Here is a 14,512-nt window from a genome sequence, read left to right on the forward strand (position 1 = left end):
TAACAGAGGAGGATAAAGCACACCAGGAACATGAAAACAGCAGTTGTCATGGGACTGGTAATGTTGCTGTGAGTACTAAGTAAAGATAATATTCACTGCATTTTCCACTTTCACTAATGTTTGATGTTTTACAAAGACTTGCTTAAATGGCTGAGTATAATAAAAATGCTGCAGGTAAGATACTCTACAAAGAACTCACATGATGAATGTATACAATTCCACTGTCATCACAAACTGATTCTATCATTCTTAAGATTATATGATTTAAGATTATGTGCTCTTTGCTATCTTTTACTACCTTTGGTAGCCAACTATACCATAATAACATACATTTAAAATGAAATAAAAATACTGGCAGTAATATTCTCTATAAAGTTTAATAAAGTTATATAAATCCACCACCCTCTATATATTGTAATAAACTTTTAACAAACTTTATTTGCATAGCACCTTTTTACAAAGCACTTTAGAGAGATACTACATAATTTTTTTTTTATAATAATAGGGGAGGCCGGGGATGGTTGTAACTTGGGGTTAGTTGTAACAGCACCATTTCCACCAATCAGGGATAAGCTAGAGCCATATGATCACTACTGTACACACCCACTTCCTTCCTGATCTTACATGTGCAGTTTCATGGCTGTGTAAGTAAAGCTGCAGATTTTACAGCCAAAAAACAGATATGGTAAGAAAGTAATTTTTTGAACCAAGTTTATATTTTGATTAGCACTGATATTGTTGAAGTAAAAATGATAGACCTTGTATTAGATTAAACAGCAGTCTTTCAAGTAAAATGTGATGCATTCCATCCATGCTAATTTCAAACCACCTTTCTACAACAGCTAGAAATATAATGGCTGACAGGGGTGGGGACAGTTGTAACACTGTTGAAAAAAGTGTTATTGTGACTCATTTATTAAACAGTTATGTGATGGAACACCACATTTCAAGTCAATTAAGTTTGAAGTGACTTAAGATTTAAGTTTAATTCACTGAAATTTCAGTTCATTTTGTTAAAAAGACAACCCATACATGTATGCACAGATGAGATGTTAAAATGGTTTAGTTCAAAAGGATCAGTGTAGTCAAAGACACACACACACACACACACACATACACACACACAGTGACTGTACATCTAAATCAAAACTCTCAGAGTTATAGGGACTGAGACAAAATGTGTTACAATCATCCCCGGTCTCCCCTACATATGAACAAATAGTTAAGAATCTAAGAGTTATTATAGAAAGCATTTTTTATAAAAATGGGTTTAAGAAGAGATTTAACTGAACTTGGCTCAAACCTGCAATAAGTGATATCAGACCTTATAACCAATCCTGAAACTAATGTGTGCTATGTGGAGATTTCATTGAGACATAATGATATAAACCAATATCCAGCTGTTGCTGTTTTCACCTCTTTTCTAAAGCTTGTTGTCAAATTCTGCACCGGAATGAAGCTCCTCCCGGTCCATTCAGTAGCTTTTCATTGTTTTAAAACTAGCTTGGCTCCTCCCTCATTTAACAGCGGCCCTCATCCCCTCCCCTTCCTGAAAAAAATACTCAAAATGGCAGAATCGATGAAGCGAGCAAGTAAACTTGCACTTACATTTATCCTTCCATTTGTCCTTCGTAGGCATCCATTGTGCAGTGGCTTTGCTGTGTGTTATTACCTCCACCAAGGAGGTTATGTTTTCGGTGCCGTTTGTTTGTTTGTTTGTCTGTTTGTTTGTCTGTTAGCAGGATTACGGAAAAACTACTGGCCCGATTTTCATGAAACTTCGTGGAAGGGTGTAGCATGGGCCAAGGAAGAACCCATTACATTTTGGAGCGGATCCGGATCCGACTCACGAACAAGCAATAATAGCACGAACCTTGGCGGAGGTCTGCGCTCTCGGTGCCCTTCTAGTTTACAAATGTGTTGCGGTTTCTGTTGCCCTCTAGTGGTCAGAAAAATCGCTTATTGCAGCTTTAAGCTGCATGTTTTACAAATTAGAAAAAAATATCTAATATGATGGGATCAGTAAGGTATTTAATAATACAGTGTGTTCAAGAAGTTAGTATAAACTGATGAAGAAAGCAAGTAATCAAAGGAGAGGTCTTTGTCTTCTTTCCAAACAGGTTTATTATACGTGCACGGAGAGAAGAAAGACACAAGTTGGTGGCAGGTTCTTTGTTCTCTGAGTTAGATGAGAATAATTAGGTTCTTTATAGTGAGAAAGACACACAGGGACGGGGAAACATATAAGGCATTCTGGAGCATTCACCTGTCCTTGAACCGATAAGTACCAGGCACCAAGTCGTGGTAAATACATGAAAGTTACACAGCAGCAGAATATGTGTAAATGCATACAGCTGTAAGTTAAACCTTATAGGCTATGCAGATATTATGCAATTATACTGTATGTATAGGTGGTTATATTGGTGGTTATTATAAGGCACTATAAGGAGTATAAAGAAGTGAAAGAGATAACATGGAGGAGTACATAATGTGGAATGCAGAGTGAAACCAAGTTGAAACTGCTAATTAAAGCATATGGAAATTTCTCTCACACAGAGTATTTATAATGTATATGAAAATGTAAACACCCGATTGCGACTGCTTGTAACATCCACAACAACTCTAAGTAAATCGATACGTCAATTATCCATACGCTTTCCCATATTTTCCACCCAAACAGTCTGCTTAAAGCCCATATGTATAGAATATTTGCCTCAATATATCATTCTCAAATGAATTTTGATGACATAGCTGTAGAAAAATTAGACCATTGCGGTGTAAATTGGTTAATGCTATGTGTTGTTCTCTCTATTTATTCTATCATGTCCTGGGGTATGATTTGGCGCAAAAGAAAGAGGACACACTTTGAATTTTGTTCGCACAGAAACACAAACACAGACAAGTACAGATGTTGTACAGTGTCATGGCTCCTAGCTAGGTGCAGCATAAACTGTTGCTGTATTTGAAGTTATTACAGTCCTGGAATAATATAACATAACCACATAACCACAGAATAACCACATCATTCACCAATGTCAAGAACATAGATCCACTCCACTATATTTCTGCGCTCCGCTAGCTGTCTTCTAGTAGTATCATAGTAGTACCATGTTAGCCAAAATGTTTTGTTAGCATTGCCCAAACTCTCTAAGGAAAAACTGCTTTGCTAACTCGGTCTAGCTGTAACTAAAATATTCGCCAACAAAAATATTGTTTGTCACACATCTAGCTACTGCCGTTCCAAACACACATTGTGATATAAACACTGGGTGAGTGAGCATCATTCAATAGTGAGCACCACTTCATTAGCATATAATTTAATAAATTCCACACCTGTTACACAAAAAACAGCTTTGCTAGCTCAATCTAGTTGTAGGCCCTAACTAAAGTTACTCGCCAGCAAAATATATTTTTTGTCAGCATAGATTATAGCCACTGCAGTTACAAACACACATTGTTATCCAAACACTGGAGGGCTAGCATCACTCAAATATTTTCCGGCAGAAATACGTTTTTTGGTCACACACAGATTAGCCACCGCAGTTGCAAAACTATAGCTAACACTGGGCGAGCAAGCATCACTCAAGATGAGATAAGGGAGTTTCCTGTGGAAGAATGACATAATATTTGGTGGATGCTTTTACCCATCTTAGTGGGAATTGAACCCCTAAACCTGACACTGTTGTGCCATGCTCTACCTTAAACTATACAGGAGCACGTGAATTTTAATGCTTTTCTTGCAGGAAGTAAATTTGTCCACCTTTATTATGGAGGAGGGACCTAGAGCCATTCAGCTTGAGATGTTTGGTTTCCCATGTGGGAGACCCATTTATACAGATACATTTGTCAGTTACAGCAGTGGTTGTAAAATCTTTAAAGGATAAGTTAGGCGATTTTGGACCTAAATATAATTTGTCTCTACATACCTGTAGTACTTGGACCCGCAGAGAATAATGACTCCCGCGAGACGGCTGTCATTGAAACGGTGAGCTCCGTTTCCAGGCCTCTTGCTGCTAACAATGAGTCCAAATGGAGTACGTCAAAATATCGACACTGGCCAATTATTTTCTTTTTGTTATCAGTTTTTTAAGTGGAAATCTGGAGGCTGAATAATGTTCATTATTTTATAAGAAAAAATGGCTTTATCTATCATTTATAAATAAGATTTATTGCAAATATTAGATACAATATAGCAGAGGCAGTCTGTTTTTTTAATTTTTCCTAGATCATCTCACAACCCCCCCAAACAACAAGTCCTCCAACCCATACGACCACATAGGTCGTTTGTTCCTACCCTCTAATACGACCCACAGGAGCGTTTCCTAAATTAGCACCCCTACCGGCGGCAGGAGATGGCTACATTGGTCTGCGTCTACGTCACGTGACTGTCAAGTTTCTCTCTGAAAAAAAAAAAACCCTGACATTCCTTTTATTCTAGTGGAAAATGCAATATTTTAAGATAGTTTCAGCATTAAAATGCGTTTTGATAACATTTCTAGCGAGAAATGTGCATTTTATTTTCATAATCTTCGTTCAGTAAATGTATATGATGTTTAGTTTGTTAGTTATTACAAGATTCATTCAGGCTTTCTATCGTTGCTATGGTGGTTGCTATGCACGCTGCTATCGCTGAAACCACAGTTGTAGTTCTTCTGGTTTGCAAAGTGGTAGTAAAAAGATATATCTACTGAATATATCAAATATCTAGTACAGCCGAACTAGTAATTACACTGCATCTAGATGATCTATGTTAAGAAAAAGTAAAGATGTTGGTTTATTTCTGATATTTTAGCCAAAACAGGAGTCGAACACACACACACACACACACACACACACACGTTGGACGTGGCTCACGGAAGGGCTGTTGTGGGTGGACTTGGCGCGTTCGACTCCTGTAGAGAATGGAGAAGAGCCTTCCAATCAGAGTGATCTCTCTCACCGACGGGCTCCGCCGCCGATTCAACATGCTCAATCGGCCGAAAAGCCGCCGACAGGGTCCGACTAGTGCCAACGGTGCGGGACACACCGCAAAAACTAGGGACACAGACGCTTACCGACGGCCCGACATTGGCCGACGGCCGACCGTCGGCCTGGTGTGTCAGGGCCTTAAGGCTGAAAAGACCATAGGCTACTATTTACACAACCCTGGAGATTTTTTGTATCTTTATGATTCTTGGTTTTGGGATTTTATGTCAGCATGACATAGCCCTTTCAATCAGAATCAACAAACAAAAAGCTTCATTTTATATATTGGGCCTTCAAAGTGCTCTCTGAAACTAGGCCTGATATGGCTTGTGTCCCTGAAATGAGAAAATTAAAACTTTATCGTAGAGCTAAACCAAATACATCGTTGGAAAGGTCTCAACCTGGAGAGTAACATATGTCAGTATGAAGATTCTACATGGCTCCTGCTTTGAAATACTGTCCTTTGAACCTTGACCTCGGTGTATGTTTGAATGCTTATAATTCAGCAACAAAAGGGGTTACAGACATGGGACCAACTGTTATAGAGAGCTCTTGACCTCAGCTATCATGTGAGTATAGTCAACAACTGGGTTAAACACTGATTACACAAATGTGTTTACCATCCCCTTAAACTCCTCAGTGTACTCTCAATTTAGTATTTACAACTTCCAATTCTAGGAAAAACACTAATATTTTTTAAAAACTACAATTCCCTAGAGCCGCGCCATGCAGCTTGATAGAAATCGCTATAAAAAAAAAATAGCGAAAAATAGTTCTTCCGGTTTGCAAAGTAGGGTTGTAAGTAGGCTCGAAAAAGGTATATCTACTGAATATATCAAATATCTAGTACAGCCGAACTAGTAATTACACTGCATCTAAATGATCTATGTTAAGAAAAAGTAAAGATGTTGGTTTATTTCAGATATTTTAGCCAAAACAGGAGTCGAACGCGTTAAGTCCACCCACAACAGCCCTTCCGTGAGCCACGTCCAACGTGTGTGTGTGTGTGTGTTCTGGCTTATTTTCTGTCAAAAACTCAGTAGTCCAAAGACATCTTGGTAAAGTATATACCATGTCTCAATGAATTTCCTGCAACCATAATGCCCTGCTGGAATGCACATAGTTACTGAATACTGACTGGTATATGATGAATGAGATATGTAGTCTACTATCCAAAGCACTGTCCCTTCACAATTTATATAAGGTCCTGTTGTCCTTGTATCATGTGTCAGTACATACTGAGAAACAAGCTGACAATATGTCTCTACACCAATGTAACCAAGACAAATAAAAAACCTTTGTACCTTTGATTTTGATTCTAATCAAAAGCACATTGTTTAATGCTGAGTGAGTCTTTTCCCAAACTGTTTACTAAGGGCTATTATATAGCACTGACTACATATGAAATGATGTTGTATAAGCTATTGTGTAGTCTGTATTATATCGTTTTTAGGGTAATTGTCTATGCAATTCATTAATTAGACATCCAGTTGCTCACCTCAATCTGACACATCCTCATCCTCCAAGGCCATCCACATTTCTAATCCCTTCATAAAGTTGTTAAGTATTGGCGCTTTGAGGAGTGGTGGCTCTCAAGATAAATTCTTACTGAGTTCCAGATGAAGGGTTATCGACCGACCCTGGACGCCTTGAGCCATGGAGTGGTTGACCCCTCCATCCTGTCAATGATTAACCTCAAGGGATTGTCGACCAAATCGCTGGGTGCAATCAATTGGTTTGCAACTGTCACACACTGACCACTTCCACTAATGATGACAAGCTAATTAGTTGCTTCTCACTCCAAGGGCATCAACTCTTCAATAATTTATTTACCCTTTTTTATTCTGAGAAGTATAATTACTGTGTCCTATGGTTAAGAATTAATTGTCTAGGGTGCTCTTTTCATGTATGGCTATCACCTTGCTGTTGTGTCATCACCTGTCTTTCTTTTTCAATCTCTGTCCGCATCTATTTTATTACATATGACAAGAAAACATGAGTTCCAACTAAGATTAGACCAATATATTGATTTGCCAATAAATTGGGCCAATATTGGCCTTTTATTAAATGAGATATTGGCCAGTCATGTGGTCCACTGCTGATGTGATGGAGGTTTCTCCCTAACCACAGCACATAACAAAAGAACAACAAAAGGGGTTAAATATAGTCATGCCAATATGTACAAAGTATTATTGGAAAACATGAAGTTCAGTGAACTTCACAACATATGGCTGCCTACATATTAATATTGTATCTAGCTAGCTACGTAACTTCAACCAAGCACAAATATATGCTACATCATTAACATCAGTTCAAAACATGCCAAAATATCATTACCAAATCAAGCTATTCTAACAACACAGCGGTTACAGCTCCATCCCCATTTCACTTTCTGTCTGTCTGTTTGACAAAGTAATAAAAAGTAGAGATACCCAGTGACAACAATCACTGGTGAAAAAAAAAAAGGAAGCGACTATAGCAATGCAGCTGAAGGAATGGGGTGTTGGAGCAGTTGGAGCTTGAAGAGTTGGATGTCGTCGTGATCGCCCCTATGATCAACCAATCAGAGTGCGCGACTCCGCACCAAGTTGAGATTCTTGGGCAGGTACGCAACACCTACACGGAGACCCTTTTCAAGCCCAAATACGTGTCTAGCGTCAATTTACGTGCTATTTTCATTAATGTATAAAACCCGCTATAGAGTCGTGCATGTGTTTCAAAAATCAAGAGTTAGTTAGGGGCATGGAGTATTCTCACAAACCCCATTGGAAAAACTCAAAAATGCACTGTGGTCAAGCTAAAAAACAAGGCTGTTTGTCTTAGCTCTTGAAAAGTTGACATTTTAAATATACAAGGTTTTCACCCATCAGCAACGATACATTCAGAATGGTTTAACCTCTCTTAGCTTAGTTGGGTGAGCTTGGCCAATGTAGGGAAACATGCCACATTTGTCTTCCACCACTGAAGAGAGCTTGCCTTTTTGAAATGGACTTCATTCCTTACTACTTGATTCAGGTTCTCTTCGTCCTTTTCATGTTCTTCTTCACTGCTGCCTGTGTCTGACAGTAGGTCATCTAAAACATTGTGACTCTCCTCATCATTTGCTTCATTTTGCAGATGTTCAGAATCATTGCAGCAGCAGTCTTTCCTGCTGCTTTCAAATGCAACGTTCTGAATGGTTGTCTGAACCCTGAACACTTCCTCTGATGTCATTACTTCTTCAAACAAGGATTCAGGGCAGCTGCAAGAACTGCAGGGTTTGGATGACCAGCTCCAAGGAAGGTCGTCTCATTCTCCCATCTTTCTTTTATCTGCTCAGCAGCAGTAGCTTAGAAGGTTAGTTTTCATTGAGCTTGTCTCAAAGGCTCCAATTGGCCCTTCACCAGGCACTGCTGACACTCATGAATACAGTGGTAATGCAAGGCAAGGCAAACTTAAGCACATTTCATACACAAGGCATTGCTCTTTCATTACCAGACCCATACCTGGTAATGGAAGAACAATGTGCCTGGCTATTAAGTTCACATCATCTTCAATGTGATGTTGATGTTGTCTCCCTTCTTTTCTAGAGCCTCTCAGTCTCTTAACGAATATTCCTCAATCTTTCTTTAATGTATCCAGTTGCAGGATGACGATACCTGCCATGAGTAAACCATGACTCCTAGAGAGTGAAGATTGAAATAATTATATACAAAGATATGTTTTCCAAAATAATTCAAGGCAGTAAAGGTGTAACAGACATACACAGAAGGCTAGATTTTTCTGTTTGCAAAAATAGGCTGCAACATTTGAACTTACATATCCACTTATCCACTGCTGTTTCTTAGGCGTTGGAAGGTTTCTACCAGTGCCTTTACCATGTCTTTTTTGATGTCAGACGTTGGTCTTCAAAAAACAAATGCATATGGGTTAGGGTTACTTAGGATTGCAACTACAGGGGCCAGACTCGGGCCAGTTATTCTGTCAGAGGGGCCAGTTACTTTAAAGCTAAATATTCTCTATTCAAATCTAAGAACAATATCATTTTGAGAGGACAACTTATATCAAGAGGAATAATGGTTAAGTGAATGACAAATTATGATGGACAAGTTTGGGAAGTTTGTAAATTAGAACTCAAATATTTTTTCTAAAGCAATTTGAGATAATGACAACAAAATGTAAGCAAGCACTAAACATTCTTTAATGACATTTAGCTTTTCCATTTGAAAGGTCTACTCGGAGCCTTTCACAATTTTCAGGAATGATTTAACACTTACATTAAGGTTATGTTAACACTACACCGGTTGCGTTTATGTTCCATCTGCAGACGGAGACGGATCGGAGCCACAACTTTGGAAATACACAAGGCTTCTATTTTTGATGTACTACGCATCCGTCTGTTCCGTATTTTAGCCATATAAATGTGTATAAATCCCTAGAGGATAGAGGATACATGAACCAATGTTGCTTAAATAAATGTTAGAGATGAGGTTATCTATGGATAGGCGCTGAGAAGCTTCTATTTGGCAACAGTATGCCTACACTCCTAAAAAAAAAAGTGACATAAATAGGCTATCCTATATGGTGCATTAATGTTCCTCATGGTACAACTTTAGGCCAAACCAGGTAACTAGTTACAACGGTATGCAGCTGAGTGGGGATTCCATGGATGAGTAGGAGTGGCCAAGCCTGCACTGCAGGCTTGGATATATACTATATATTTTTTTTTTTCAATCAATACACATATTTATGATTACTAGCAATATGTAAAATTAAATAGATTGAAAGATAGTATAACATTTATATGTATTTTACTCCAATTTCAGACTCAACTTTGATGCAAAGCTCATTTCTAGCCAGAATAGTGCTTTACGTTCTCATGAGCTGGGCACAAGCTGAAGGTGGTGGATTCCAGCCCCATCACACCAAGGGCAGAGTCCAAATACCCTCCAATGGCCTGATAAAAACAAAAGGACCAAGAAGCCCTTAAGACAGGACTCGCAGAGCTCAAAAATGGCAAGAAAAGAAACAACGTAAAGCCATGACTAAATTAATGTGCAGGCTGGAGGTGAATAAGGATTCAGCTAAACAACAACCTCTAGTAAAAGAGGAAATAAAAGAAGAACCAGAGGATATTCTCCCATTCACTCAAGACACAACTTATGGACTATTGGAAGACGATGCCCTCGGCATGGGGTTGATTTTGAACAAGCTCCACCGGAAGTTAGTCTGAAACTGAATGGCAATATCTAAGGCAACCAGAAGATGGAGCCAGAGGCCCTTATAGGGACTGTCAGGAAGAAGAAAACCCCGTATGGACACTTTCTTCATCATATGATTGTGGCTTAGTTTTTGCTCAAGTTGATCCACAGTTTCAAAGTTTTTAGGCTCAGCCACCTGCAAGTGGTGATGAATAACTAATGAAATGGCTCATCATTCAGTCCTCTGAAGCCATCAGAGAGAGAGGAAGCTCTACAGATAACTACAGACCTACAGCAGGGACAGAGGAGACAGCTGCATGAGTCATAAACTGTATCTGAATACCCTGTAATAAAATAGTGGTATTACGTTGCCACATAAAAGACAGTTGTTGTGTTGTCGGTTGTTGTGTTGTCGGTTATTGAGTTGCGTCTACTCAGCTAACACTACCGTCTTCATAAGGCACGTCACGAGGGTCATTGCATCCCTGTAGAGGGGAGGGGGAAGTGTCCAAACCTATCTATATGTTAACCTGTAGGAGATATTTAGAACCTAGGGCTATCTGGCTTGGTCCCGTGTTCTGATTTTGTTACTACCACGGCTATGGCGACTACTGCTAATGCTACCACTACTACTTTTCCAGTTGCTTACAACTAGCCCACATATTTTCTCCAGGAAATGTAGCTTTTCTAGTTATTGATGCTGTCATTACTGGTGGGCTAGCTGTATCAATCCAAATGTAATCATTTGGAAGTTATGTAAAAGTAACCAGATTACAAAATGTAATCTAAATGTAATCTGAAAGTAAACTAAACAACAGAAAAATAGAAAATAGAAAAATAATGTAGACATTCAAATGGTCATTGAAGTCACATTCAAATGGTCATTCTCTGTAACAAAAACAAAACAAAATACCACAAGGATGTCCAAAAACAATGTGGACATTCAAATGGTCATTGAAGTCACATTTAAAAGGTCATTCAAGTAATTTAAATAAACAAGTAACAAGCAACACAGCATCTATGACTGTGGGTCATCCAAGTCAGAAAGACATCTGTGGTGATCTGAGACTGGGCTGGTCTAGTGGTAGCAGGCTGGATCATTGGTTTTTCCTCTGGTGTATTTATTCTTGCTATTAAAAGTGACTTGTCTTCTGGTTAATTCTCTTTTCCTTCCCCCTTGAGCTAAACTCCCATTGGCTGTTGCCAGGACTGCTGTCACATTTCAGTCGTGGCAAGTCTTGGACTGCTTCACACTACATGAGCCGTCCAGGCTGCCCCGACCAAATAAAACACGTTGGAAAAACTGTCGTCACTGGTCTGGAGTCGTCGTGAGTCTTGAACTCATTCACACAACGGGATTATCTGATTGACCCCTGGTCCCGATTAGCCTAGGCTTAGCCTGACTAGCTCAGATTCCCTCTGACTTGCCCAGACAAGAACCAGACACCCCCTGACGAGCCCAGACTCCTCCTTACAAGCCCAGACTCCCCCCGACAGACCCAGAGGAGCCTAGTCTCACCCCAATTGGCCCAGACTTAACCCGCTGGTCCAAATGGTCCAGAATTAGCGTAAACTAATAGTAGTGTGAACTAGCCTTTAGCTAATGAGCTGACATTACCTAAACACAAAATCAGTCGGATGTATCAGTGACTAAATGATCAATTATCACATAAAAACAGCACAGAAAGAAACCAATAATGTCTTAACCATGTATGTCTGTCCATTCTGGTAAGATGACTGAGTTGTAAGTTTAGAAACACAATCAGCTGTTCTCAGCCGTTGTTGCTAAGAGTTGAGGACCTGATATGCTCTGATATAAATTCACATTTTATGGAATTTAGAATCAGAATTGCATGTCTGAATTTAATTTCCTCTAGCTTTCCATGTGCAGAACACATGACACTTTTTCTTCTCCCTTTTTACCTTTGCTGTCATCTTCCCCCTTTTGATTCCCCTTTACATTAAGGGTGGCAACTCAAAATTCCCTATTATGCTTTATCCATAATCATTGAAGTATTTCAGTTCCTGTGGCAATGCACTCTTACCTCAAAACCATAATTACATGACAAAAGCAGGAGAACAATAATGACTATAATATAGTCATATAATACAATACAATGCAAACAATTGAAGACTGAGCTGCCACCATAGAGGTTCTACCTGTGCCTCTGAAGTCAGGGGATTATTCCAACCACAAGGTGGGGCACTTACCTAATCGACAAGGGACAGAATTCAATAATGCCTCTGGCAGTAGGCAGAGTCACTGCAAGAGTAACTCTTGTCATTCTATAGCCATTAGGAACAACTGGGACACTGAAATAGAATAAAATGGACTGTTATAGGATAGTAGACACACCATTCCATTTTGTGTGGTATAAGTTTGGTGGTTGAGAATTTCCTTGTATATTTTTGGCTGAACAGGTGGCATGGTGACTCAGTGGTTGGCACTGTCACCTCATAGAACAGGGTCCCGGGTTCAATTCCCATGTCCCATTCAAGATGCCATGTATACAGGGCAATTGTGGCTTGCATATGATTGTATGGCTATTAATATATGCTGGGAAAAAGACATTTTGCCAAAAACAGCAGCTGTATTTTCATATACTGCAAAGTCCTCATTAGGTGCATTTTTATTTTCACTATTGTAGCTTGTGTTAGTCAAAAAAAACTTTGAAAGACATGTTTGTTTGCAGTTTCTGACTGGATGTCCTACTTTTGATTCTAGCTGTCTTGTCACTGGTAGGAGGTTTCAAGTCTGTTCTCACCCATGTAATGCTATTGCTGCAAGTTTCCCTTGTATGACTTATTTCAGCCAGTTGTTAGATTATATATATATATAATTACAGTACTGTGCAAAAGTCTTAGACACCCTAGATTTTTGATATAAATTTTGTCTAAGGCCTTGTTCAGACTGCCAGCCCAAATCGGATTTTTGCCATATCCAGATTGGAGTCGGATTGATTTTATCAAGTCTGAACAGCAAAAAAACACATGGAATCCGATTTTTGCAAATCAGATTTAAGCCACATTTGTATGTGGTTTGAAATGCGATTCAAATTGGATTTCTACAGATGCGTCTGATGTTTGTTAGATGTTGATATTTAGAAACTTTTCATTTCATTATTTTTGAAAGCATCTTCGCTTTACAGATTTTTTTTACATGTGCCCAAGACTTGTGCACAGTATTGTATATAATCATATTATGTCATATTATTAAACTGACAATTGTAACATTCCTCGTCACAATGTCATGGGGAAGTCATTTGGTTCGCTGGGTTCCAATATGTAAATAGAGGTTTGAGAATGGTATATGGAATCAAAGCTATTTGTTGTGTCTTTCTATGGGTTGCGTATGTATATTATGAATGTTACCATGAGCAGGCCGTTTGAATGAAATAGGCCTACATACAGAAATGTATGGATTGGTCTATTGAAGGAAATGAAATTGCAAATAAAAATAAAAGTGGCCAGTTCTGAGAGTTGGTATAAATGTCGGATAAAGAATGTACTGGTGTCATGGAAGCTATGCTTACAGTAGGTAGTAAGCCTATGTACATAGTCACCATCATTAAAATGCAACAGTTGTGCAATGAAATATATTCATGATTTTTGTAGCCTAAAATATACAAATTCATGACACATGTATTCCCACAATTTTATTGAAAATAAAACAGCAGAGTATTGCAGCATAAAAAAAAAACAGATAAGTTATTCAATTTTTCCTGTCTCCCTTTCTTTTCCCATCCATATCTTGCATGTAATCTACAGACCCAATACATAAGAAAGGCAGATAAGACAACATGCTTCAAACCATTATTACCCTGTCTGAATGCAGTACTGATTTCGTCATGTATTCCCCTGACAGTGTGTTCCATAGGTGCTCTTTAATACACAGTGAATATGCATTTCAGTCAAAAATATCAGCGGAGTAGTTAAAATAAAACATACAAGAACCTTAGTGCTATTGAGGAAAAGCTGTTTTGGTTTAGAGATCTGAAGAGAGACACACTAACCAGTCCTGGCAGTCAATCTTAGGCTTATACACTGACTGTACAATATATTAGGGAGATCTTCCTGATACTGAGCTGTAGCCCCCTTTGCACAATCCACATCTCAATTGCCTCAAAGTCCCGAATCCTTCTATAGCTGGTCTGCTTCTCTTTATCTACATCTCCTCCTTTGTGATTGATATGGATTTAATAAGGGAAAATCAATAAAGGATAATGGCTTTTACCTTCACCTCTCCAGTGTCCACTTCATGAAAAGAGTAAAATGTCCCTAATATTTTGGACATTCGGTGGATATGCCTACTGTGTGACTTTATACTCAAGCTGGACGCAAATCCTTTGTCACAGTGAATTTGATAT

Source organism: Centroberyx gerrardi, chromosome 8, assembly GCF_048128805.1.
Source record: "Centroberyx gerrardi isolate f3 chromosome 8, fCenGer3.hap1.cur.20231027, whole genome shotgun sequence".
Classification (NCBI taxonomy): Eukaryota; Metazoa; Chordata; class Actinopteri; order Beryciformes; family Berycidae; genus Centroberyx; species Centroberyx gerrardi.